Genomic DNA, 24,116 nt, shown 5'->3' on the forward strand with positions numbered 1-24,116 from the left:
AAGGCAGTTGAAGATGCAACAATTAAAGATGGAGTTTACAATTGGTGATAGGTGATATGACAGAACTATTGGGGTATAGAGATCTCGAGAGGTTGTCGGATTCACAGGGGTTACAGAAATGGGATGGAAGAGGCCATGGAGAGGTTTGGAAACCAGGATGAGAACTTTAAAATTGGAACATTGTCAAATGGAAGCCAGTGTTGGTCAGTGAGCACAGAGGAAATGGATGAACCAGAAACTAGGGATAGGAGTAGGCCATTTGGTCCTTTGAGCCTGTTCTGCCATTCAATGTCATCATGGCTGAACCTCTATCTCAATATCATATTCCTGCTTTCTCCCCATACTCCTTGATGTCATTAGAATCTAAAAGATTATCTATTTCTCCCTTAAACACATTCAGTGACGACTTCCACAGCCTTCTGTGGTAGAGAATTCCATTTGTCACTACCCTTTTTGAGTGAAGAAATGTTTCCTTATCTCAGTCCTACATGTTATACCCTCGCCTATCCAGAGATTGTGACCCCTGGTTCTAGTTTCCCCAACCAGGGAAAACATTCTCCCTGCATCTAGTCTGTGTAGCCCTGTTAGAATTTTATACTTTTCGATCAGATCTCCTCTCAGTCTGCTAAACTCTAGTGAATACAGCCTCAGTCAAACCAATCTCTCCTCACAGGACAGTCCTCCCAAACTTCAGTATCAACCTAGTGAACTTCCTCAGCACTCCCTCTATGGCAAGTGTATACTTTCTTGGGTAGGGAGACCAAAACTACACACAGTACTCCAGGTGTTGTCCCACCTAGGTCCTGTATAACTGCAGTAAGACATCCCTACTTCTGAACTCAAAACCTCTTGTGATGAACGGCAACATACCATTTTGCCTTCCTAATCAGTTGCTGCACCTGCCTCTCCTCTTTCATTGACTGGTGTACAAGGGCACCCAGATCTCTTTGTGTATCCACACTTCCCGATATATCACCATTTAAATAATACTCTTCCTTTTGGTTTTCTCACCGAAGTGTATAACTTCACATCTAGCCAAGTTGCACTGCATTGCCATGTGTTCACCCACTCTCAACTTGTCTAAATCACCTTGAAACCTCCTTGCATCCTCCACACAACTCAGAATTTTGTGTCATCACCAAACTTAGAAATGTCACATTTAGTTTCCTCATCCAGATATATATATCATGAACAGCTGGGGTCCAAGCAATGACCCCTATAGTACCCCACTATTTACTGCCTCCACTTGGAAAATGACTGTTTATTTCCAGACTCTGTTTCCTGTCTGTCAACCAATTCTCAATCCAAGCCAATGCATTATTCCTAGTCCCAGGTACTTAAATTTTGCCAACTAACCTCTTCTGAAGGACCTTATCAAAGCCTGCTGAAAGTTTCAAATGTATCACATCTATTCGTCTATTCTACTAGTTAGACAGTGGCATAGTGGTTAGCACTGCTGCCTCACAGCGCCAGGGACCCAGGTTCGATTCCCGGCTTGGATTAGTGTCTGTCCGGAGTCTGCACATTCTCAGTGTGTCTGCATGGGTTTGCTCCGGGTGCTCCGGTTTCCTCCCGCAGTCCGAAAGACCTGCTGGTTAGGTGCATTGGCTGTGCTAAATCCTCCCTCAGCGTACCCGAAAGGCGCCGGAGTGTGGCAACTTGGGGATTTTCACAGTAACTTCATTGCAGTGTTAGTGTAAGCCTACTTATGACACGAATAAAAAAAACTTAAACTTATATCCTCAAAAATAGAGTATTAGGATATGTGCAGCACAGTTTTGAATGAGCTCAAGTTTATGGAGTCTGGAAGATGGAAGGCCAGCGAGGAGAACATTGTCAGAGTCAAGTTTACAGGTGACAAAGGCATACTTGAGGGTTTCGGCAGTAGCTAAACTGAGGCAAGGATGGCAATGGGCAGTTGACCCTCTGTGAGATTCAAATATTTTCTATTTTTTGTTTGCTTACGTAAGAACTAGGGGCAGGAGTAGGCCATCTGGCCCCTTGAGCCTGCTCTGCCATTCAATAAGATCATGGCTGATCTTTTCGTGGACTCGGCTCTACTTACCCGCCTGCTCACCATAACCCTTAATTCCTTTACTATTCAAAAATTTATTCCAGCCGCAATAATATTTTACTTGTATTATTTCATGTTAACTTGAACTCCGGATCATCACACTTTAAGTTAGTATTTTAATTGCTGCAAGGTACACTTGTAATATTTTTCTAATGAGATGTTTCTGTTAAGTACATTCAATTTTCACTTTAATTGAGTTAATTAATTGTGCAATTATCATTATCATTCCTGCAAGAAAGGGTAGAGACATGATTAGGGACCAATTAATTTAGTCATTTTAATAATGTTTAATTGTGTTAATGATGGTTAAAATATTGATGTCAGTACATAATCCTTGGTTTTGTTTTGGCCTTGACGCTTGAATGTTTATTCAACTTGTCTATAAGCTGTTCAAAGGAACTATTTTTACTGTATGTACATTGAAAGAGAAAATTATATATCAGTTAAATATTGTCTTAATGATTTGAGCATGGTAGTGCATTTGACGAGAACGAAAGGTTAAATGATGCTTATACCCGTGTCCTGTTTGTGCTGCAGTTATGCTGTGAGATGTCATAACAGCAATGTGTAATTTCTCAAGTTACTGAAAGATAGCCACAGTATGTGTTGTCAGCCAATGAAATTCACTGAGCATCCAGCACTATTTTCTGCGGGTCCCTGGTGGACTCTCTGTGACTTCGTTTATGCTATTAGTTGCCAGTTTGGACTGAGTCCAGTGTTTTCTTTTCAGCTGATAGGTGGCTTCAGAGCTGACCAGTGCAGTGACTGTAATTTGGGGGTTAGTATGTGCAGTGACTGCTTGCAGCTCATTCTCTTGCTGATGCAGCAAGACCTTGCCAATGTGCGTTTTGTTTTCCCCACCCCCATAGTATGTCCCAGTGGGGCACTGATGTAATGGTGGTAAGACTACCTGACGCTTATTAGGCTGAGGTTTTCTTCATTTGTAGTAGCAGAGCCTCTTGTCAGTGGAAGTATGTTCTAGCTGCCTGCATGCCCAAGGACGACAACATTTAAAACCAGCTCTTCTTGGAAGTGAATTCTGATTTTATTTTTTTGTTTAAAAGGTATTTTGCAACTTCAAGAATTTTGGAAAAGCTAAAACAGATTTTGTGATGTATTTGTAAAGCTTTTATTTTGTTTCAACTGTTGTAAATCATTGGCTGTCATAAATTGACTTATCCTGGATTAATGTTACTCCAGTTGCAGGCATTTTATTTTTGATTACTTGCACAGAAATGTTGAGATTTCACAACTGTGTAGACCAAGGATAGGTTTGAGACAAATAAGAATTTAAGTGCTTTAACTAAAGTGGTTAGTAATAGGTTCAGTTTGGCAAGTAGGATTGCAGTTTCGGCAAAGCATGAGCAGTTGCTAAGCAAAGTGGATTTCCTTAAAAATGTTGGAATTGACTGTGATTGTAACGGCATGTCAATATTCGCCATTCAATATTCACTGGCATATTCAGAGTTAATTGTGAAATTTGGAGAAGAGACTATTTTTTGGAAGATTATTTTATTTTCTAAACTACGCATTTTGATTTTAACAATTTTTTTCAAATGGCTATAGTTGTCATGTTGCTCAGGAGAAAACATCCACCCACATCCTGTACAACATTCGGTGGGTGTTGTTGGTGAACGTGATTGTTTTCTCAGCAGTAAAGTGGACCAAAAGCTATGATCTTTACTTCTGGCTTTGTGAACCGTTCAGCTAAAATATTTTGAGGTATGAATCTACTTGACTTCCAAATTACGAATTTTTGGTGTGCTTTATTGTTAAATGCTCCTTGCCTTGTAGAGGTTAATTTAGTATATTTGACATTGTGAAGCAGAGACTTGTTTACGAGGGAACGATGTGATTTGATCACGCACAGTATGACAATATGCTGAAATTCTGGAGCTCAGAAAAGCTGTCCACTTTATCTTTAATTTCAATTAGAAGATAAATATACAGTTATGCAAATTTTTTCATGTTCCTCCTTCCCAGCTTGATCCTTTGTGCCAGTGGCTTAATGAGATAATCCTATTAATGACTAGTTAAAGCTGAAAATCATGCCACATTTGCATGTCCTTGCTTCACTGGGCTCATTCAAACTAGAGTGAGACTTCAAATCATATTGGATCACACTCTCTACAATTGTAGATTCATCTAATTTCAAACTGTACAATTGGATCAAAGAAATTGAATATTCTGCTCCCCACCTTGTTGCTATTGTCTATAGATTGTGCTTGAAGTGGCAATGCAAACTTTTTCTTTATTTCTACAGCATAATCACTGGCTACAACATAATGCTGTAAATACCATAGTTTCAAGAAAGCAGTATTTCAATTTTTCCCCAATCCTTAACTTGTGTTGACTCGTCTGTTGAGTTGTGGATTATTTTTTGTCGCTACTTTTGTTGACATCAAATCTAACAATACTGGAATATTAGTGTCTTTAATAGAGCCTAGGAAAATGTTCTAAGGAACTGCAGTGTTCCTTTTGATTTAGGTTTGTTCAGTCGAAGAATGTTCTAAGGAGCTTCAGTGTTCCTTTTGATTTAGGTTTGTTCAGTCGAAGAATGACAGGCAATTGGTTGGATCTCTGATGTATATGGTTTTGCTAATGTGAAAGCTGAAGCAATTTATAGAGGAATAGAACCCTCAAGTTGCCCTCCGGAAGCTTGGTGAGCTGAGAGGGGTGTGTGATTGATTAATATATATTTCATACATACATTATGTGCGTGGGTATGTATGTGTTCATGTAAATTGTGTATATATGTTTTGGAATGTATGCTAATAAATACTGCAGCTTGTTTGAACTCTTGGTCCAGTTTGTATACATGTATCCTATGCATAGATGTTGTATGCACATTTGGCATTTTTGAGTTTCACTCGAGGTGTGGCTTACAGCATCAGTAAGATGTAGTTATTGGCTTAAAGAAAATTGAGATATGAGCTAAACCAACAAGTAAAGCACATTTCCCCAGGGTGAAGTAGTTTACACATATCCAGATTGTAAGTTCTACATTATTACATGAATCATTTTGTTTATTATCTGTTGATTTGCTTGCATCATTCACTTTTCCTATTTTGTTCTCATGGATGACACTGGCAAAGCTACATTTTATTGCCCTCTTCCTCCCCCCTCCCCCCCCCCCCCCCCCCCCCCCCCCCTCTCGCTCACTCTCTCCCCATTGCTCTGAGGAACTATCAGTGAACCTTCTCTTTGAGGTATTGCATTGTTCTGAATTTTGACTCTGCAATGACGAAGGAATTTAATCCAGATCAGTGAGGAGGGGAATTTGAAGATGATGGTATTCTCCGTTTACAAGTAAATATCTGATGGTAAGGAGGTCGAATATTGAATCCAGTAGCAGGCGTGCCCTTCAAGAGGAATGCTTTGTTCAGGATGATGTCAAGCTGCCCAAGTGTTACAGTAGCACCTATTTCAATGAGTGGAAATTCTAACCATAGAACTGTTGTTTTGAACCTTGTAGATGCCAATGAGGGTCAGAAAATGAGCCAGATATCAGAGTACCTCGGACTCTGCCCGACTCTGTGGCTGGTCAATAACAGTAAAATTAGGTCGATCCAAAAAATGTTCCATTGTATGGAGCAGAACTTTTTGTCTTCTGTGCCAACAAGTCCATTAACTGTGTTTGCTGTTCTAATGTGGAGGTGCCGGCGTTGGACTGGAGTAAGCACAGTAAGAAGTCTCACAACACCAGATTAAAGTCCAACAGGTTTATTTGGTAGCAAGTACCATAAGCTTTCGGAGCACAGCTCCTTCGTCAGATGGATCTGACGAAGGAGCTGTGCTCCGAAAGCTAATGGTATTTGCTACCAAATAAACCTGTTGGACTTTAACCTGGTGTTGTGAGACTTCTTACTTTGCTGTTCTCGCCACACATTCTCCAGAAACTGCTCCACAAGTATTGCTGAGCTTGATCAAATTTTTCTTGCTGTTTTTGTTGAGTTCCTTGCACTGTGGTTAAGCTAGTGATCAATGGTGGTTCCCAGGATATTGATGGCAGAGGACTTGGTGATGCTAATGCTGCTGGAGTTCATGGGAGATGGGTGTTTTCTCTTGGAGATTGTCGCTATCTGTCATACTCCATGTATGTTACCAGCCAACTGTGTGCCCAAGCCTAGATATTGTCCAGGTTCAATTATAGGCTGTTATGAGCTGTTTTATTATTGGAGGATGTGAAAATGGATCTGAACATTGAGTCATCGTTGAACAGTTCCTGGCCTTATCTCATAGAATCTCATAGATTCTTGTGTTGGAATTGATTAAGCAGCTGATGATTTTTTGGGTGATTACTTCCAGGATGAACACCAACAGCAGCACCCTGGGCTGCAATGATTAGCCTCCAACACCCATGACCATCTTCCTTTGGAAGGTATGAATGTACTGATATCATTGAATTGTGGTTAAGTTGAGTATATTCAGGGTGATTCCTTGTTCAATACTGCAGGCCTCCAGGGTCAGTTATGGCATTAGTTCTCAAGCATTTTTGGTTGATGGATCCCGTTTCAAACCCAATCACTGACCTCCAATCCAAATGATAATGATGCACGATACTCATACTGGATGTATAAGAGTGTTTCAATAAAGCTTTTAAGAAAACAGATAATTACTTAGAATAGCAATTTAAGAACCATTACACTAATGTCGACAGTGATGAGACAGAACAGACAAACCAGAGATGAAGAACAAGCATAACTCTATTTTCTAGTGCTTGCCAATTGAGCTTCTTTTAATGTGGTTAAAGATTGCTTGTTGATGACTCAGATATGCAGTCGGTATGCAGTCGGTACACAGATCGCATCCAATGCAAATAACTTTTGGCCAAATCAGTATTACCAGTAGTTTAATTCTTTTTAGACGTTTAACAGGCTCAAACAGGTTTTTTTTTAAAACTTCCCATAAACTTGAGTTTCTGCCCCTCTGATTCTATTACTCACTTGAATGTGACATTCTCAGCAATGTTTTACACACTTGTGCAAACCCAGCCCAATTTCTCTATTATTCAATCATACGAGGAGTTTACATTATTGCAACAACATGTTGGAAGGTTAAAGTAAGTCTAACTGACAGCATTTCCATGATTGCAAGAATCAAGTCAACAGGAGAGTGATGTAAACAGAAAATGCTTGAAATACTCAGCAGGCCAACAGCATTATAATGACCCTCGTTTATTGCATTAGTCCAAATTGAAAGTATCCAAATATCTTGGCAAGTATCCAATCAAAGATAAATGCGAGACTCACCACTGAAAACTATAACAGCTGATGCGTCCTTCACTGCAAAGGAGGGCAAGTATTAGGGTGCTTTGCGGGTAGACATCTTGTCAGCTACTTGTATGGGACTAACACAACCACTGCTAACTTGTACAAAATGAATGGAATATATTTGTTCTTTTCCTTGTGTTTTTCTCTTTTTTGCCTGGGAAGAAGCTTATTTTGCTGACCTTTGGAAAGTCTCTGCAGACCCCAGTTTCAGAACCACTGATTTCGAGTAATCCCTTATTTCATCAATCCCGCAGCCTCCCAAGATTTAGTGGAGTGACAAGTAAGGGAGGTAGCTTGGTCGGCTTGTCCTTGCACCCATACTTTCAGAAAAATGATGTCTGGAGGAATGTGCAAATCCCTATACTGGATGTGTTAAATTATTTTCTGTTTTTCTTTATATTTTCAAGTGTCCGTGGGGCTTAGGGCGGCATGGTGGCACACTGGTTAGCACTGTTACCTCATAGCGCCAGGGACCCGGGTTCAGTTCCCGGCTTGGGTCACTGTCTGTGTGGAGTCTGCACATTCCCCCCCGTGTCTGCATGGGTTTCCATCAGGTGCACCGGTTTCCTCCCACAGTCTGGTTAGGTGGATTGGCCGTGCTAAATTCTCCCTCAGTGTACCCGAACAGACGCCAGGGTGTGGTGACTCGGGGATTTTCACAGTAACTTCATTGCGGTGCCAATGTAAGCCTACTTGTGACTGGTAAATAAACTTAAACTAGATTTGACCGTGACACTTTTGGGTAAGGCAGGCTGGGATACTTAGGCATTTGTGCATGGCAGGCTGGGATACATAGGCTTTTGTGCATGCAATGGCCATTTTGATGGTGTGTGCATAGGGACTTTGGAGGATGGTTTTATCTGTGATGTCCTTTGTGGCTGAATAGCCTGCTGATCACCACAGGTATGCATGAATCGTGGCTATTTAGGTATAGAATTCTGCTCCGCAAGGAGTCATTCTGGAGGTGATGAGGGAGAAAACGGTTGGAGATCAAAACAGTTTGTGTCACTGGTAGGCTGGTAATGAGCAGCAACGATCATTAATGTTTACAACTGCTTAAACTTCTATTTTTAGCTCACTGCTGAGAGCCGGGTTTCGAGTAGCTTTCGTACTGTTCTGTGAAGACAGATCGTGAAAACATATTGGACCGTTTCAGACTGTGACGCACAAAACACATAAGGATTGTATTTCTTTTTCCTTTCTGCTTCGTGGAGCTGCCAAATGCTTAGCACAATAGATGAACTTTTATTCCCTGGATGAAGTAGTGCTGCTGGTGGGTAGGAGAGAAATGAGGGGAAAAAAGTTTTATGGACCACCTACTCTTCTCGCAATTTAATGTGTCAGTGGATGGAGGTGTGAAATGCAACCCATCATCCAACTGCACTTTATGAACTTGCACTAATCAAAATGTACTGCAGGAAAAAGATTTATAGAATATAGACAGATCATCACACAGTACAGAATATGAATTGTTTGTGCAGCTGTTTGTAGGATGTCCTTGGAGATGGAGAAACCATGTGAACTAATTTTATAGTCTATATTTTATATATATATATAAATTAAATGTCAAACTTGGTTAACATTTTTTTCTGTCAACAAGGCCATGGCAATCTGGAATATTTTAAAAATTTATATTGTTATTGGCCTCTGCAATTTGAGGAATACAACAGCTTTGGCCACCCAGTGTCAGCAATAATCATCCCGAGGAGGAAAAGCACCACAATTAGACAAAGTAGTGTTCTTCCTTCTTTTCTCCCGACAATGTAGCTGCTATCTACAATTTCCTAATTCAAAAACAGAAAATGCTGGAGAAAACTCAGCAGGTCTGACCGCATCTATGGAGAAAGAATCGAGCCAACATTTCGAGTCCCGATGACCCTTCGTCAGAGCAGAAGAGAGGAAAATTGGACAGGATTTAAGAGGCGCGGGAGTCTGTAATTGGGCAAAAGGAATGTAAATGGTGATGGTGAAGGCTGAGAAAGATGCTAAAAGAGTCCGTTAAGTGATCGAACTGTGTGAATGGCAAAACAAAGGTTCAGATTATTAGGGGATCATCTGAGAAATGTGGCAGTTGGCCCTCGGACATTGCAAGAGGCCAAGGATGGACATGTGGACAGGCAATGCTCTAGCGAACCCTAACAGCACCTCATCTTCTGATTAGGCAATTTACAGCCTTCTGGACTGAACATTGAGTTCAACTTCAGAGGATGAACTCACTCCTCCACCTTCAACCTTTTTCTATTTATTTTATTTCATTTTGCTTCATCCTATTGATCCATCTTATCATCTTTCTTTCTCTCCTCCATTTTTCCACTTGCCATTCCAGCTCTCCTTCTTGCCCCCCCCCCCCCCCCCCCCATCACCCCTTTCAGGGCAACTGCCACATTCCTCAGGTGTCCTTGAACAATCTGCATGTTTGTTCAGTCATTCACGCATTCTGATCACTTAATGGACATTCTTAGCACCTTCTCAGCCTTCTGCATCCTCATTTACATTCCCTTTGTCCCGTTCCACTCCCCCCTCCACCACCCTCATCATATAAATCTCTGCTGATTCTCTTTGCTCTCAGCTCTGAAGAAGGGTCATCCAGACACGAAACATTGGTTCTATTCTCTCCCCACAGATGCTGTCAGATCTGCTGAGAGTTTACAGCATTTTCTGTTTTTGTTTCAGATTGCCGCAAGAGCAGTATTTTGCTTTTTTCTTAATCGGGTAGGTAGGTGCTTTTCTAAGCTGTACATCTAGAAATGTGATTCAAATGTAAGCCATCAAAATTTTCCAACTGACAGTTGGAAAAAAATGAACTGTTTTTGATGTTTTTATTCTTTAATTTAGTGTTGCACTCTGCTGCCCTTCCAGTTTATTCAGGCAATGTTAGACATCTCTGATGTTTGACTTTGGAGCAATTAAAAATTTGGAAACAACTCGGTAGAATATCTTAGTCTTATCTACATGTCAATTATGCTTCTTCTGAGCTATCTCTTTAAGTTGCATGTTTGAAAGGTGTGCCTTCTGCACTGTAGGGATTCTAAGTCCACTTTAATCCTTAAATAATTGCAAGCAAACTCTGCATGGCACTTGTGGTTTAACATTTACTAGAGGTAACACAGTGTCCTACTTCATACTTTCTGTCTGATATATTTTTAGGTTATTGTACTTTTAGGGTGTCGGTCTTGTGAAGATCCTGAACATCATTAAAGGTTGCTATCCCTGGTTGGACATATTGGAGGAGTGTCGTCACAGCCCGTCTCCATCTGCTTCACCCCGACACTCACTTCATTGGTTCACCAAATGTCCACATTCCCAAACCAATTGAAAGGCAAATTGATTCTTCTTTCCCTGATTGGAGGATTCGTGACCAATCAAACAACATTTTTCTTTTTATATCTCATGGACAAAATTGTTCAAAGGATTTTTTTTACTGCCCCTGTGATCTTTCTCCTGAGTTGCTCGCAGCTGTGACCTGGTGATTAGCATTTAATTCCTGGAGACTTCAGAGCACTTCTGGAGGGTTGGCAACTCTAACGTCATGAATAATAAAGACACTGATGGTGTTTGGCTGGAATGAACCTATAAGTGGCTAGTGTATTGTAGATGAATTTACTGCTTTCCTTTCTGGCTCATTGCATTATTAATAACACCCAAAATAATTAGCAATAGCCTGCTGCTTTAGTCAAACCATCCATTACCTGGCGAAGTTATCAAATAGGTTTGAGGCAGTGAGGTATGAAGTGTTCAACTCATGCTCTTTCTTGTTTTTTGTGAAGTGACCTGAAGCTACAATATGGATGGACAAGCTATCTGGAGTTGAGTAATTATTACTTCATGACGATGGAACTGCTGGTATGACTCCAGAGTTTTGTGAGCCTCTCTGGAGGAGAGACTCTCACTCGTTAATATAGTGTGGAATACAACTGAAGTGTTGCATTAGCACAGCATTGAGTATAGTGCTTTTATGTGTGGAAAAAATTAGACAAACACTTCATGGAGGCATTATCAGGGGGAAAAAAAAGTTGGATGCTGAGCCAAAGAGGATCTATTGGGAAGGATGATTGAATGGACAAAGCTAAATTGAGGGCCTTAGTAGGTGGTTTAGGAAGGGAATTCCAGATTGAGGTCAAGGTGGTTAAAGGCAGAGTGTCAACAGCTGGACAAAGGAAGGAACCAAGATATTAAAGAAATTGACACATGAGGATAAGAATTTTAAGTTTGATATGTTGGGGTATTGAGAGCTGATATAGGTTACCGAAGATAGTGGTGATGGGTGAGCAGAATGTGGGATAAGATTCGACGAGAGTTTTGGAAGAACTTGACTTTACAGAGTGGAGGATATTAAAGTATTATTTCATGGGATTCGCATGGCCCTAGCAAGGTCTGCACTTGTTGCCCATCCCTAATTATCTGTGCAGAGCTAATGGTGGTGAGCTGCCTCCTTGAACCACTGCACTCCATGCGAGGTAGGCATGTCTGTTAGGGAGTTCCAGGTTTTCAACTCAACAGCAGTGAAAGAATGGCAATATGACTCCAAGCCACGATACTGTGTGGTTTCGAAGGTGACTTGCAGTTATTGATGATCTCATGCATTTGCTGCCTTGTCCTTCAAAGGTGTCTTTTAATTGCTGCACTGAATTAATAGATGGCACCTGCACTGCTGTCACTGTGTGCTGGTAGTGGGGAAGGTGAATACTTAAGATGATGGATGGGGACTGATCAGGTGGGCTGCTTTGCCCTGAATAGGACCAATCTTCTCGAGTGTCATTGGAGCTGCATTTATCCAGGCAAGTGGAGAGTATTCCAACACACTCCTGCCCTGTGCTTTGTAGATGGTGGACATGCTTTGCAGAGTCAGGAGGTGAGTTATTTGTCACAGAATTCCCAATTTCTGCCCTGCTCTTGGTAGCTTTAGCTGCAGTGTATATGTGATGAGTTCAGTTAAGTTTCTGATCAATGATCGCGTGGTGGGCAGTGTTATGAAGGGTGGAAGCAGATGATCTTTGTGATGGGAAGAATATAGGATGGGAAGCTCATCTTGGGGTTGAATTGGATGCTGAGTTTGTGGTAGTGTATCAGTCTGAAACCCTGGACAGAGGGAGGATGGCATTGTGAATACAGAATTTGTAGTTAAAGACAATGGTTTTGGCCTTTTCACTGTTTAACGAGAAGAAATTTACATCTTATCAAGACTGGATATTGGATCAGCAGTCTGAAAAAACAGGAATAGTGGAGGGGTAGTGAGAGTTAGATCTGGGTACCATTAGAGTACTTGTGAGAGTGGAACCCATGGTAATGAACAATTTTACTAAGATGCAGCAAGAAATTAAGGAGAAGGCAAAGAGATACTTCAGGGACCGCAGGCGTATGGATTCTTTATTGAGAAAAGAGGCTATTGCTGAAGGAACTGTGGATATGATTGGATAGTTATGAATGGAACAAAGCAAGAGCAATCTCACCAAGCAGGAGAGCAAACAAGTTTTGGAGAAGCATAGTGGGATCAACTATGCCACTATGGCATAGATCAACTAGGGCGGCACGGTAGCACAGTGGTTAGCACTGCTGCTTCACAGCTCCAGGAACCTGGGTTTGATTCCCGGCTTGGGTCACTGTCTGTGTGGAGTTTGCACATTCTCCTCGTGTCTGCGTGGGTTTTCTCCGGGTGCTCCGGTTTCCTCCCACAGTCCAAAGATGTGCGGGTTAGGTAGGTTTGGCCATGCTAAAATAAAATTGCCCCTCAGTGTCCTGAGATGTGTACGTTAGAGGGATTAGCAGGTAAATATGTAGGCATATGGGGTAGGTCCTGGGTGGGATTGTGGTCAGTGCAGACTCGATGGGCTGAATGGCCTCTTTCTGCACTGTAGGGTTTGTATGATTTGTATGTATGGTGTATGATGCCAGAATAAATAAGGATAATGCATCATAGCCATAAGAGAATGCCTCTTGTTAGGTTAGGGCTGCTTTAGTGCCCATGCAGGTCTGTTTTACACAGTTCTCAGGGGAGGTCTGTTAAACTTTGAGTACTTTATCAACTCAAATATATTGATTATGCAAGGATGCCTGGTTTCTCTCTGAAAATTTCAAATTTAGTGGCTGGAAGCAGAGTTTTAAGAATTCCCTTTGCTGTATCTCGGACTGAATCATGGGTGTTGAATAGGCACTGCTAGCTGTCAATGAGATTTGGTAGTATCTATAATTGTACTGGCGAGGATTCAAATTCCGATATTGTTCTCTTTAGAACCATAGAAAATTACAGCTCAGAAACAGGCCTTTTGGCCTTTCTTGTCTGTGCCGAACCATTTTTTGCCTAGTCCCACTGACCTGCACTTGGACCATATCCCTCCACACCCCTCTCATCCATGAACCCGTCCAAGTTTTTCTTAAATGTTAAAATTGACCACTTTATCCGGCAGCTCATTCCACACTCCCACCACTCTCTGCGTGAAGAAGCCCCCCCCCTAATATTCCCTTTAAACTTTTCTCTTTTCACCCTTAACCCATGCCCTCTGGTTTTTTTTCTCCCCTAGCCTCAGCGGAAAAAGCCTGCTTGCATTCACTCTATCTATACCCATCAAAATCTTATACACCTCTATCAAATCTCCCCTCAATCTTCTACGCTCCAGGGAATAACTCTGTAACTCAGCTTCTCAAGTCCCGGCAACATCCTTGTGAACCTTCTCTGCACTTTTTCAATCTTATTTACATCCTTCCTGTAACTAGGTGACCAAAACTGTACACAATACTCCAAATTCGGCCTCACCAATGCCTTATATAACCTTACCATAACACTCCAACTTTTATACTCGATACTCTGATTTATAAAGGTCAATGTACCAAAGGCACTCTTTACGACCCTATCCACCTGTGGCGTCACTTTTAGGGAATTCTGTACCTGTATTCCCAGATCCCTCTGTTCAACTGCACTCTTCAGAGTCCTACCATTTACCCTGTACGTTCTTCTTTGGTTTGTCCTTCAAAAGTGCAATATCTCACACTTGTCTACGTTAAATTCCATTTGCCATTTTTCAGCCCATTTTTCTAGTTGGTCCAAATCCCTCTGCAAGCTTTGAAAACCTTCCTCACTGTCCACTACACCTCCAATCTTTGTATCATCAGCAAACTTGCTGATCCAATTTACCACATTATCATCCAGATCATTGATATGGATGAAAAACAACAATGGACCCAACACCGATCCCTGCGGCACACCATTAGTCACAGGCCTCCACTCAGAGAAGCAATCCTCCACAACCACTCTCTGGCTTCTTCCATTGAGCCAGTGTCTAATCCAATTTACTACCTCCCCATGTATACCTAGCGACTGAACCTTCCTAACTAACCTCCCATGAGGGACCTTGTCAAAGGCCTTGCTGAAATCCAGGTAGACAACATCCACCGCCTTCCCTTCATCCATTTTCCTGGTAACCACCTCGAAAAACTCTAATAGATTGGTCAAACATGACCGACCACGCACAAAGCCATGTTGACTCTCCCTAATAAGTCCCTGTCTATCCAAATATTTGTAGATCCTATCCCTTATCACACCTTCCAATAACTTGCCCACCACCGACGTCAAACTTACTGGCCTATAATTTCCCGGATTTCTTTTGGAACCTTTTTTAAACAACGGAACAACATGAGCCACCTTCCAATCATCCAGCACCTCCCCCGTGAATACTGACATTTTAAATATGTCTGCCAGGGCCCCTGCAAGTTCAAGACTAGCTTCCCTCAAGGTCCGTGGGAATACCTTGTCCGGTCCTGGGGATTTATCCACTCTGATTTGCCTCAAGACAGCGAGCACCTCCTCCCCTTTAATCTGTAAAGGTTCCATGACCTCCCTACCTGTTTGCCCTATTTCCGTAGACTCCATGCCCGTTTCCTCAGTAAATACGGATGCAAAAAAAAACCATTTAGTATCTCCCCCATCTCTTTTGGTTCCATACACAGTCTACCACTCTGGTCTTCAAGAGGACCAATTTTATCCCTCACTATCCTTTTGCTCCTAACATACCTATAGAAGCTCTTTGGATTTTCCTTCACTCTGTCTGTCAAAGCAACCTCATGTCTTCTTTTAGCCCTCCTGATTTCCCTCTTAAGTAGCTTCTTGCACTTTTTATACTTCTTGAGCATCTGATCTGTTCCTTGCTGCCTTTACATTTCATACAACTCTCTCTTCCTCTTAATCAGTGTTACAATCTCCCTTGAGAACCAAGGTTCCTTATTCCTATTTACTTTGCCTTTAATCCTGACAGGAACATACAAACTCTGCACTCTCAAACTTTCTGCTTTGAAGGCCTCCCACTTTCCATTTACATCCTTACCAGAGAACAGCCTGTGCCAATCCACACTTCCCAGATCCCTCTCATTTCATCAAATTTGGCCTTTTTCCAGTTCAGAACTTCAACCCGATCTATCCTTATCCATGATCAGGTTGAAACTAATGGCATTATGATCACTGGATTCAAAGTGTTCCCTCACACTCACATCCATCACCTGCCCTAACTCATTTCCCAATAGGAGATCCAATATCGCATCCTCTCTAGTTGGCACCTCTGTATACTGATGTAGAAAATTCTCCTGAACACATTTTACAAACTCTACCCCGTCTAAACCTTTAACAGTATGCGAGTCCCAATCTATATGTGGAAAATTAAAATCCCCTACTCTATCACAACTTTGTGTTTCTTGCAGAAAGAACATTACATTAACAGTTGCATTATTTAATGAATTTTATACTGGGTTGCCTGGGAGATATATGAAGATATATTTTCAGCAATTATAATCTTTTCCTTTAGTTGCTGATGGTGTTTCTCACAGGGGGTTCCTAGGAATGAGTCATTGGTTGTTGGGGATGCCCCACCCCGGAAAGGATTGCCTTACTCATAATATTAAAGACTAAATCTCCAAGGAGATTGCCATTAAATAATTCCTATTTTCAGAAGAAACATTAAACAGAGATCCCATCTGCTCTCTCACATAGGCATAAAAAATCACACCACATTATTTCAAGAAAAGCAGGGATGTTCTTCTTGCGCTCTGGTCAATATTTATGTGTTCAACACCACCCAAACAGATGATATGCTTTTATACCCATTGTTTCTTGTGGGATTTTGTCTGCTAGTTGACTGATTCTTCTTTCTTTCAATACAACAGTAATATTATTTCAACAGTACATAAATTGGCGATGAAAAGTTTTGGGATTTGCTAAGATTCTGAAAGGCACTTTATGAATCCAAGTTTCTTCTTCATAGCCATTCAACTCTTGTGTACGATAATGTTGTAATCTCCTGCTGTTATGATTCCACACGTTGCCCCAGAGCTAGGCACAGGATATTGCTCCCTTTAAAGTTAAAGTTTATTTATTAGTGTTACACGTAGGTTTACATTAACACCGTAATTAAGTTACTGTGAAAATCCCTGAGTCGCCACACTAAGGTGCCTGTTTGGGTACACTAAAGGAGAATTTAGCATGGCCGATGCACCTAACCAGCACGTCTTTCAGACTGTGGGAGGAAACTGGAGCACTCGGAGGAAACCCACGCAGACATGGGGAGAACGTGCAGACTCCGCACAGACAGTGACCCAAGTCGGGAATCGAACCCGGGTTCCTGGCGCTGTGAGGCAGTAGTGCTAACCACCATGTTGGTGTTTTGTTTTGGATCATGGGCGAATGACATTTGTGTATTGATCCCCGGCTTTTAATGAATTAAACTTGGCTCCCTTATCCACACACCAGTGTTACAGATTCATAAAAAGATGGGCCTAGAATACAGGATTAAAGAGACAGATCTAGCAGAGTAAATGTGGAGATTTGCTGCATAGACAACCATCATCTGATAACCCAAATTAAAAAGTCTTTGTTCCATTTTTCAAAGTTAAAATAATCTCCTTTATTTGAGTTGTGGCAAAGAGCTAGTAAACAGAAGCTGAATAAGTAAGCATGTTGCTGCTCTCGTTTCCTGCTACAAACCTGGTTAAAGAAATGATTTTCTATTAAGTAAATAGCTAGGTGGTAGATATTGCAATGGATCAATGCCAGCCCTTCGTGAATCCTGTTAAGTTTACTTCCAAGTTGCACAAAACTATTGTGTCAGGAGATGGTACCACTTTGGTGGATCTTCTTGACACACGGGCAGCTCTGGATTCCGAAATGCTACAGCAACTCCACACATCTGCTGTTACAACTGTCTGACACACACATGATGATTTTTGCCAATACATTAGCAAAACTCTCCATGTTTAAAACTGCAGTACAAAGTGGCTATTTAGCACAAACGGAGTATTTTAGTGACAGGGAATGGAAAGTTGGTATATATTCAGCATTTTCTCCCTCTTCACCAGCAGTTGTACACTTTGTTCTGGATTTTATGAGTTCATACTTTGGATAAGTACGCTTTTGGATGGCCCTAATCTGTATTTCTATTTATCCTGAATATTTTGTATTTGTACAGTTCACGAAATTTCACATCTGTTTGGCATTCCATAAACTGATGGAAAATCTGGATGTAATTTGATGGGAATTTGAATACAATTTTGGAATAGTTGCCAAAAGAAATTTGAGGAAAGCAGCTTTGGAACGGTGGTTGAGCAACTGTTGTTCATAGAATCCCTACAGTGCAGAAGGAGGCCATTCGGCCCATCGAGTCTGCACCGACCACAATCCCACCCAGGCCCTATTCCCATAACCTCACATTTGCCCTGCTAATCCCCTGACTCAGGTCAATTTAGCATGGCCAATCAACCAGGAAACCGGAGCACCCAGAGAAAACCCACGCAGACACGGGGAGAATGTGCAAACTCCACACAGACAGTGACCCGAGGCTGGAATCGAACGCAGGTCCCTGGCGCTGTGAGGCAGCAGTGCTAAGTCCGTAGTGTCTTTCCAATACAAAGAAACTTCAAGTTTTTTTTTTAACATCCCCATTTTAAACTGTTGTTACAGTTTGGCAACTTCTGTCCCTCAACCTTGTAAGCGTCTAAGTGTAAATGGATGTGAGAATCACCCTGTATCAAGAATATTTAATATCATATGTGGCAACCGAAACCTAGTGCTGAGTAGAATCCCTATGGTGCAGGAGGAAGCCATTGAGTCTGCACTAACTCTCCGAAAGAGCATCTTACCCAGCCGCCTTGCACTCTATCTCCATAACCCCACATAATTACCCTACATATCTTGGGACACTAAGGGGCAATTTAGCATGGCCAACCACCTAACCTGCACATCTTTGGATTGTGGGAGGAAACTGGAGCACCCTGAGGAAACCCCCACTCACACAGGGAGAATGTGCAGCTTCCACACAGACAGTCACCTAAGGCTGGAATCAAACCCGGGTCCCTGGTACCTTGAGGCAACAGTGCTAAGCACTGTGCCACCCAAGGTATTTTACTTGAATACAAACACGTAGACTAGTCAAGTGACCAGTTGCTGTTGAATATACCATATCAGCATTGCCTGCATCAATGGACTCCCCAGCATCTTATTCAATTCCTCTTTATCTTTTGCATGGAGTCCTCTTGCAGCTTTTTGGGACTGATTTTCGACACTGAAAAAACTATTTTTGATATATCCAGATTTACTTTTTAAAGTTTGGAGTGATGGGTAGTTCAGATACCATTTCAGTTAGCTGCATCTCCTCATAGTGGGAAGGAAGCAGTTCATAACAAGCCTGTTGTGTCAATTGGAAAACATCACACTTGTTGAATTGGAAAATAATTGAGCCGAGATACACAAGGTGGAGGCTGGGACACAAGCTGGCAGGGAGAATTTTCAAACAGGATGCTGTACTGGCTACTGAGTTTTTTTTAGAGAGGAAGCTGCAGTATGTTTTGTGGAGGCTAAGGTCAAACATGCCAAAGGAACAGTTAGAAGTCATAGTTTGAGTCACTAAGGGCCCACTGGTGTAGAAAAGTGTGGCAAGTTCTTCATAAGTTGTACATTTTGAAACTCTTGGACTATGCAATCATGCAAAACTTAAAAGAAAGATCAAATTAGGCTTCTGCACTGCATGACACAACACAAGACAGTAAAGGCTGAAAATATTGTAGGTACACTGCCGCAATCCCACTGGTGGAATTGGTGCGGAGTAATAGTAGCTGAAGCTTTTTATTTGGGTCATGGACTATGGGCACTCCCTGACAAGGCAAGCATTTATTGCATGTCCCTAACCGCCCTTGAGATGTCTGATTTCATCTCATTCAGTGTTTGTTTGATCTGTTTTTGGAGAGATTGAAACAGCACATGTGTGAAAGACACAAATATCCAGTTCCGGTCACAAATGGGTATTATTACACCCCCTCTGGGTTATGCTATTGTATAAGCAGATGTAAAGCAGTGTGAGCCAAGTCCCACAAAAGCAAGTGCCTCAGCCCACTTAGGGAAGTGACTGGTGCCATTGAATAGAAGAAAATATCTATCTCAGAATTCGTACTAAGTGGTAAGTTTGTCTCAATTTCCCCTAACATCCTAATTTTATCCTGTGTTCTCTAGTGTTTGAACATTTACTTTTAGTAAACATTGAGGTTGGATTAATTTTGTCAATTACTCAAAAACTTGAAAGCTCATTTTTAGATCACTTTTTGAAGTCTCTTATCCAAAAACAGCAAACTCGACTTCCTTAGCCTTTCTAATTACTCAGAATGCCTTCTCCCCGAATCATATCAACTGCTTTACTCTGCATCCTTTTGAGGGCAATATATTTCCTATGACTAACACCTTATGCAGTAATAATACCATTATATTTGGTTTCTACGCTCCTCTTCAAATACAAACTTGTGTTGCAGTTTCATGTATTGCTTTCCTCGTCAGCACTGAGTCTACACTGCACCTTTACATTATGCTTGGCATTGTTCTACTTGTTTGTAAAATGGCTTTGTTCAGAGCTGCAAAATGATCCTTGGCTTCAGGTGAATAACCATACAAAGAATAAGTCATCTGTTCTCTGTATATCTACTTAAACTCCCTAATGTCTTGCCTTGGTATCGTAGGTCTAATGTACATGAAAGTGTACTAATTTTGAAAGGTGCAGCTATATGCTGGAGTACTACTGTTATGGCTTTTTTCTTTTTGTTCATGGGCTGTGAGCATCGCTGACAAGACTGGCATTTACTGCCCATCCCTAATTGCTCCTCCAAACGTGGTGGTGAGCTGCCTTATATAACCGTTGTTATCCAGGTGCTATAGGTACACCCACAGTGCTTTTAAGGGAGAGGATTCCAGGATTTTGGCCCAGAAACAGTGAAAACAGTGAAAAGTGAACAGACAAAAGAGTTGTGTGGCTTTGAGGGGAATTTGCAGGTGGTGCATGCTGCCCTTGTTTTTCAAGGTTGCAGATTTAGAAGGTGCTGTCATTAGGAACTCTGACCACTGCAGTACACCTTGTAGATGGTACACACTGCAGCCAATATGCATTGGTGCTGGAAGAAAAGAATGTTTAAAGTGATTAATGAGGTACCAGTCAAGGGGGCTACTTTGCCTTGGATGGTGTCAAGCTTCCTGTGTTTTTACAGGCTCACTCGTTGAGACAAGTGGAGAGCATTCCTTCACACTCCTGACTTGTTCCTTGTAGATGATGGACAGACCTTTGGAGAGGCAGGAGGTGAGCCACTTGCCACCAAATTTGTAGCCTCTGACCTACTCTTATAGCCACAGTATTTATATGGCTGGCCAACCCAGTAACCCTATAACACAGCACTACGTGCAGGTTAAGTAGCAACGGCAGCGCTAAGTGATACCAACACGAAGAGATCAAAACTCTGCAGTCCCATCACATCCAGTTGTGAATGGTGATTGAACATTAAACTACTAATGGAGGAGGAATTTCCACAGAGATCCCCCTGGTAGTCTCCCAGATTGTTGATGGTGGCAAAAACAGTGATGGGAATGTCATTGCACATCAAAGGGAGATTATTAGAATCAAGAAGGGGTTATTAGATTCTCTGGTTGATGATGGTCATTGCCTGGCACTTGTGTCGACCATATTTTGTCAGCCCAAGCCTGAGCATTTTCCAGGTCTTTCTGCATGTGGCTGATTACTGCTTCAGTATCTGAGGAGTTGTAAATGGTATTGAACATTGTGCAATTATCAGCACAAATCACAATTTGTGACCATATGACGGAGGAGAGATGATTGATGAAGTGGGTGAAGATGGGTGAGATTAGGACACTAACCCTGCAGCAATGTCCTGGGGTTAAGATGATTGGTCTCTAACAACCCTAACCATTTTCCTTTGTGTGAGAGGTATGCCTCCAACCAGTGGAGAATTTTCCCCATGATTCTCAATGACTTCTATTTTGCTTGCGGTCCGTGAGGCCACATTCAATCAAATTATGTCTTGTTGTCAAAAGCAATCATCTCCCCTCGCCTCAAAAAATTCAACTCTTCCTTTCATATTTAGATCGAAGCTATGATGAGATGTGAAGCTGACTGACTCTTGTAGAACCCAAATTGAGCGTTGGGGAGCAAGTTATCAGTGTGTGCTTGATAGCACTGTTGACTATCCCTTCCCTCACTTTGTTTCGGAGAAGGCTAATGGTGTGCTAGTTGATCAGGTTGAATTTGTTTTGTATTTTGTGGATAAGATATACCTGGGCAATTTCCCACAATGTCAAGAAAAAAGTGTTGTAGCTGTCCTGAACAGCTTGGCTAGAGGTGCTCCTAGTTCTGGAGGACAAGTCTTCGATATCACAGCCAGGATGTGGTCAAGGCCCATAGCCTTTAATGTGTTTGGCTCTTTGATATCACGCGGAGATATTGAATTGGTCAAAGACTGGCATCTGTGATGGTGGGAATCTCAGGAGGAGGGCAAGATGGATCATCCATTTGGCAATTCTGGAAGAAGATGGTTGGAAATGCTTTGGTCCTTTTCCCTGGATGCTGAGCTCCCCCAGTCTTGAGGATGGATCTCTGTGGAAGTTCCTCCTCCATTAGTAGTTTAATGTTCAATCACCATTCACAACTGGGTGTGATGGGACTGCAGTGTTTTGATCTCTTCGTGTTGGTATCACTTAGCGCTGCCGTTGCTACTTAACCTGCATGTAGTGCTGTGTTATAGGGTTACTGGGTTGGCACTGCATTTTTAGCTTTGCCTGGTGGTGCTGCTCCTGACGTGCTCTCCTACACACCTTTATTAAACCAATGTTTGTGCTCTGGCCTGATTGTAATGGTAGAATGGGAGACATGATGGTTGAATGCAATTCTGCAGCTGTTGATGGCCCACAACACTTCATGGATGCTCAGTTTTGAGCTGCTAGATTTGCTCTGAATCTGGTCAACTTAGCATGCTGATGGAGGGTATCCTCAATGCGATGATGGTGCAATGAAGCAAGCTGCAGGTTAGTCATTCCACTTTGCTGAGGTTCGCTCTCCCAGTTGTGTGTTGAAAGTTGGCAATCTACTTCTTTCAGCTGTTTTAAGGCAACCAACAGAACACCAAAAATTTGGGTTTCAACCTAAAATGTGTAGGTGCCTTTTGCTGTGCCAAGTTTTGTCCCTCCTATCACAGTAGAGATAGAGACTTGGGGAAAATGTGCAGAGGAGGGTCATTAGGTTGACATCAAGTTTGAAATGCTTTTGATTATCATGTTGGGTTTAGAGAAGTTAGACTTTTTGCTCTGGAAAAGCCTGGATTTTAAGGAGTTTTAACTGAGATGTTTAAATATAATGAAAGGTTAAACTTTGTCCAAGTATATGAGCCTGTCAAACTAAATACGTTAAGGAGTTTGCTGACACATGCAACCACTGGAAGAATTCACATTGTAGATGGGTACTGGGGCATGTGCCATTGTCCTGTAGTCTTCGATAATTTCTTGTAGTGCATAAAGGGTCAGAGGGGTATTTCCCAGAATCTTTTTCCCTAAATGGGCTTTGAGTAATTTTTTTGCCTCAACTGGGAGATTGCATAACCAGTGGAATGGATTTGGGATGCAGCAATTAAACCATGCCATATAGGCCAGGGCTATAGGCCAGCTAAATCTATTCTTTCTGTATACTTTAATGCACTACTTTAAGAAGTGCTTACTGATAAATCATTTTTTAATCACAATAAACCTCAGGGATTCAACTGTAGGTATAGGTACCAGGATGTAAAAATATCTGGATGCATTTTATTTAAAAAAAACCTTCAATTTATTCTACACTTTGCACTGCTGAACTGTTTTCAAGTGATAGTTAAAACATTTTATAATCTGACCTGTGTGGTCACTTGTTTTTGTTTTCATAAATCAGTTGAATAAGTTGTCAATACTCTTTGTCTTGTGTGCCTCATGCAGTTTATTATGAGCATTACTGGAATGAATACAATTTGCAGGGCAATTTATCTATCTTGCTTTCTCAGTTGCATTCGCCGCACGTGTCTACTGGGAGGAACAATTAATTGGTTGACTTTGTCCAAGAACCTCTGGTGATCTTTTTGTAGCTACTATAGATTATCCTGGTACATTTTTCTTCTGGCATACTAATTTTCCCAACATTTTAAAAAATTCATTCATGGGATGTGGGCATCACTGGCTAGGCCAGTATTTATTGCCCATCGCCAATTGTCCTTAAGAAAATGGTGGTGAGCTGACTTCTGGAACTGCTGCAGTCCCTGTGATGTAGGTGCACCCACAGTGCTGTTAGGGAGGGATTTTGACCCAGCGACTGTGAAGGAACGACGATACATTTCCAAGTCAGGATAGTGAGTATTTTGGGGGTCACTTCCAAGTGGTGGGGTTCCCACGTATTCAACTATGTATTCATTGTACTATCATGTATTCATTATATTATTCTGTAATGTAA

At 41.6% G+C, this 24,116-nt stretch overlaps 1 protein-coding gene across 7 annotated transcripts in view; it reads left to right on the forward strand.

Moving 5' to 3' along the window:
* The window catches only part of gab1 (GRB2-associated binding protein 1), a 218,534-nt gene that overhangs the window by 30,241 nt on the left and 164,177 nt on the right, over positions 1–24,116 (forward strand). Inside the window, exon 1 of one of the 7 annotated variants that reach the window (XM_078210948.1) lies at positions 2,830–3,138. The exons of 4 other annotated variants lie outside the window; for them this stretch is intronic. The gene's annotated coding sequence lies outside the window, so the exon portion shown is untranslated. Of the gene's footprint in view, positions 1–2,829; positions 3,139–3,697; positions 3,797–24,116 lie in introns of those variants that run through there. 2 more of the 7 variants (XM_078210966.1, XM_078210957.1) reach the window with 2 other exon arrangements.

The sequence above is a fragment of the Mustelus asterias genome, chromosome 1, assembly GCF_964213995.1.
Source record: "Mustelus asterias chromosome 1, sMusAst1.hap1.1, whole genome shotgun sequence".
Lineage (NCBI taxonomy): Eukaryota > Metazoa > Chordata > Chondrichthyes > Carcharhiniformes > Triakidae > Mustelus > Mustelus asterias.